Source organism: Sinocyclocheilus anshuiensis, unplaced genomic scaffold, assembly GCF_001515605.1.
Source record: "Sinocyclocheilus anshuiensis isolate Anshui unplaced genomic scaffold, SAMN03320099.WGS_v1.1 scaffold1716, whole genome shotgun sequence".
Classification (NCBI taxonomy): Eukaryota; Metazoa; Chordata; class Actinopteri; order Cypriniformes; family Cyprinidae; genus Sinocyclocheilus; species Sinocyclocheilus anshuiensis.
Window position 1 is genome coordinate 90,916 of NW_015558645.1, and position 4,601 is coordinate 95,516.

Sequence of the window (4,601 nt, forward strand, 5' to 3'; positions counted from 1 at the left end):
TTTGTGTGTGTGTGTGTGTGTGTGTGTGTGTGTGTGTGTGTGTGTGTGTTTATAGTTGCCCGCTGAGATAGCAGAATTATGATTATGAATCATGTACCTCCTCACCGTGCTTTACCACGAGTCCTGGGTGAGTCTGCAAGCCTCCACATCTGGGTAGGATTTTTCTAAGTAAGTGTATATGCTACAGGGTGGATCTCATGAAAACTATGCAAGTCAAACTTTGCACGAAATAAAACATTTTGCATAAAGAAAATTAACCCTATTTTAATCACATGTATATGTTAAAATAGTCCTAAGATGTCAACAATAATTGAGATGCATAATATCTATATCAGTATCAATATCAGTCAACACTAGTTGTTTTGTTTGTTTGTTTTTTTGTTAAAAGTACTATACAGTAAAACATATTTGTGTGTATGTATATGCATTTAAAAAAATAATTTTGGAACAATTTTATATATATATATACACACACACACACACACAGTCAAACATTTGGGATCAGAATGATTTTTAATGTTTTTACAGGAGTTTCTTCTGCTCATCAAGGCTGAATTTATTTGATCAAAAATACAGGAGAAAAAATGTAATATTGTGAAATATTATTATGATGTAAAATAACAATTTTCTATTTTAATATACATAAAAATCTAATTTATTTCTGTGATGCGCAGCTGTATTTTCAGCATCATTACTCCAGTCTTCAGTGTCACATGATCTTCAGAAATCATTCTAATATGCTGATTTATTATCAGTGCTGGAAACTGTTGCGCTGCTTTATATTTTTTTGAAACCTGTAATCATTTTTTTCAGGATTCTTTGATGAATAAAAAGTTAAAAAGAAGAGCATTTATTTAAAATAGAAATCTTTTTCTATTTTTCCAACATTCATAATTCTAATTTCATTTTTTTTAAGCCTTGAAATGCTAAAATATACTACAAAAACATGCAAGAAAAAAATCTTAAAATAAATTTTTGTTAAATGCAAAATGCATTTTTTTTTAAATATACATTTTGAACAATATAAATATAAATATATTTAGTTTTAAAAATTTAGTAACTAAAATGTATGTTTGTAAAATATATCAGCAATTATATGTAAAAATATATCTGATTTTTTAATGAAGAGACCTGTCTTTAATTGTTAATTGGTGTGGAAATCACTAGAAGAAAGGTAACTTGGTTTTCAATTTTTAGTTTAGTTTTAATTCTTACCTTGAGCTTGATCCACAATGTTTAGCTAAACATTAAATCTGTCCTGGCAAACCATCACTCAATTAGTGTCATGATTATCCACCTGATATTCCAGCTGATTAGATGATTGACAGCTGTCTCGCCCAATGAGCAGTCGGCGAGTGGAAACGGTGGCTGAATAGAAGCGTCTGATTGGCTGACACGGAGATTCCATTGGAAAAAGCACCTCGGAAGATTCTCATTACAGCACGATGAAACACATAATCAATAATTCACCTCATATCTCCGCGGAAGAACCGTCTCCGCTTACACCGAGTTCACGATCAAAGTTGAAAGCGGCTATTTAATTGACAACAGATGTAATGTGACAGTCTCCTTTGTGAATAAAGTGAGACTCCAAAAAGCGATTAGTAAGCTTTGAGTATCGCATGATTCGCCTCATTAGCACAACAGAGGATGAATCAGCAGGCGCTATTTGATAAAACGGTGTAATTAAGACACTTGAACTTCTCAAAGTCGGCAAACTGAAGGCTTCCTACGCAAATGATCTTCTTAAAGCATCTTTGAGGAGTCAAGAACGTGACCTTTTAGATTCAGACAAGGTCAACAACCAAAAAAAACGGATCAGGTGTCAATAAAACACAACAAATACTCAAGATGTGTGTGTTTTCCCATCATGCTCTTGTCGCTGGAGACCGGCTGGCTTTGGTATTGTGTAACTGTGTTTTAGCTTCCACAAAGCAGCCGATTGTTTCAGACCACGAAGGTGATTGTATCTCCAAGACCTGATTTAGCTGCCAATACGGCTGAGTTCACATTGACTGGAAGAGGTTTTGGAACAAATGTGGCCTGGATGCTTTTCCAGAGGTTAAATATCGCCCCTTTTTCCATTTCATTTGGTTTTTAATGCGTTGTGAAGTCATCACAACACGTGATTCATAATGTGATGTACTTCTGAAATGTAAGGTGGCCAAAAAAATTATTAAATAAATAAATAAATGAATAATAAATCAGCTTGACTTCATGGAAATATATTGGGATACATATGAGATATATTTTCCTGATTGAAAATATATTAAATCAAATGCTAAAATATATTACAAAATGTCAACGAAGATACATTTTCCAAACTTAAAATACATTTGGGTGAAAATAAGCAAATATAATTTATAATTCAATTTAAATAGAAGTAACTAAAACTTATCAAAATATATATTTATGTATATAAATGTATTTTAAAATCTATATTAGTGATATATTTAAAAAGCATTTAATTTAAACCTTTGTTTCCAAACTTTAAATGCATTTTAGGTAAAAATGCGAAATATAGGAAATATAACTAACTAAAACTGATCAAAATATATTTATGTAAATGTGTTTTTGTATGTTGTAAAGATGCAGCTTAAGGAAATAGATTTTTCAAATGTAAAATATTTTATTTAAATCTTCAAATGCTAAAATATATCACAAAATGTCCAAAAAATATGTTTGCAATCTTAAAATAGAATTTGGGTAAATATAGGAAATATAAACCACTAAAGCCTATCAAAATATATTTATGTAAATGTACTTTAAAATCTATATTAGCATTCAATTTTTTTTTTTTTTGGCCATTTTTTTATTATTTCTGGCCAAAATAAGTTATGCTAAATAAACAATGCAGCTTAAGGATATATATTTTTCAGTTTTTTTTTTAAACCTTCAAATGCTAAAATATATTGCATAATGTGCATTATGTTTCCAATCCTAAAATAAATTTTTGTAAATATAGGAAATATAAGTAACTAAATATCGAAATATATTTATGTATTTATATTAGCAATATATATTTTGACCAAAAATATATGCTGAATATATGTTGTAAACAATGCAGTTTATGGAAATATGTTTTTCAAATTTGAAATATTTAGTTTAAAACTTCAAATGCTAGAATATATTACAAATGTGGAAGAAAATACATTTCTGATATTAAAATAAATTCAAAAAATTTATTTTGAACAATATAAATAGATTTAGATTATATCGTTTTTTAGATTTTAACATTAGCATTATATTAAATATATTTTAAAATAGCCTTATATTTGTTGTATATTTTGAAATATATTTACAAATATATCCGTAAACATATATAATCATTTTTAATTATATGGGGAAGCGTCACGTCAACTGAAAAATAAAAATCATTTCAGATGTGAAGCGAGTTAAAATGGGGTCTATATTGATCCCATGTTGACTATAACACTTGATTCTGGGGCTTCTTTAACAGAAGAACCCAGATTTTTCTTTCCCGAGCATCAGAGCGGTTAAAGCAGACCACTGAGCATCTCCATGTCTTCAGTCAGGTCCTCTATTACACTCCCATTCTCTGAAGTGAAAGGCCAATCTCATAAATTAGTCGCAAACCATTTGATTTGCCTCTTCGGTTAAATTGAATCATTTGGGTGAACAGTCCTAATCAGATCCTCAAGATCCGGCCAAACCACCTTCATCTCCATAGAAACCACCTAATCCATCAGTCACTCCCTAAGTAGTGCCCTGAAGACGAGAATGACGAGGAGCTGTATTGATGGTCATTAGAGGAGAGCACCTGCACCGTGGCACGCAGAGGCCTTCATACACACAAAGATGCTTTTGTCATTGAGGATGGGAAGTATTGGGAAAATTTCGTCTCGGGCAAAGGAGGGACTCCAAGGGTTCTTATCAAACACGAGCTGTCTTTATAAAGTTTGCGGCAGTCGTTCAAACACTTAAAGGTGACATATCATGAAAATCTGACTTTTCCAGGTTTTAAGTGCTATAATCAGGTCCCCGGTGCATCTACCAACCAAGCAAACGTGAAAAAGATGAACCCAGTAACTTTGTTTTGGTAAGCCTTTTTCTGCAAGCGTCTGAAAAAACGAGCGCGTCTGATTTCAATCCTTTGGTGACGTGGCAAAGGGATCTCATTATAATATTACCGCCCCTTAATCTGTAAATTTCCACCCACGCCACCGTCATTTTGATTTCACAAGCGACAACGGTGTACCAGTTCTAATGCCATGGTGAAAGTTTGAGCAAAACATGCTAACTGTTCTGTGTTTGGCTGCACAGACGAGCACAGAACACTGTTTAGAGTCCCAGCCTCAGAGGAGACGAGAGAGCAGTGCATTTATTGATTTATTTACTGTATATTGCTGCTGCCACAGAAATCTAAAATAAACATGCGATTTATTTCCCAGCTGTTTACCTTCACAGACATAACCCACTGTTTTTTGTAACTCATGTGTGCTTTTAACGTAAACTTGTGTGTGAATGAGAACTTAGTTTAGTACTCACATGCTGTGACAGCCGCTTTCTGTGCGTGTGCTTCGGATGTGTGCGCTCAGAAAACCGTATATCAGAAGTTTAAACTCATATGGTTTAAAACG

The 4,601-nt window shown here is 32.5% G+C and overlaps 1 long non-coding RNA gene across 1 annotated transcript in view; it reads left to right on the top strand.

Moving 5' to 3' along the window:
- LOC107680939 (uncharacterized) overlaps positions 1-4,601 on the top strand; it is a 10,256-nt gene that overhangs the window by 228 nt on the left and 5,427 nt on the right. Inside the window, exon 2 of the long non-coding RNA XR_001633207.1 lies at positions 56-127. This is a non-coding gene — a long non-coding RNA (uncharacterized LOC107680939). The remainder of the gene's footprint in view (positions 1-55; positions 128-4,601) is intronic.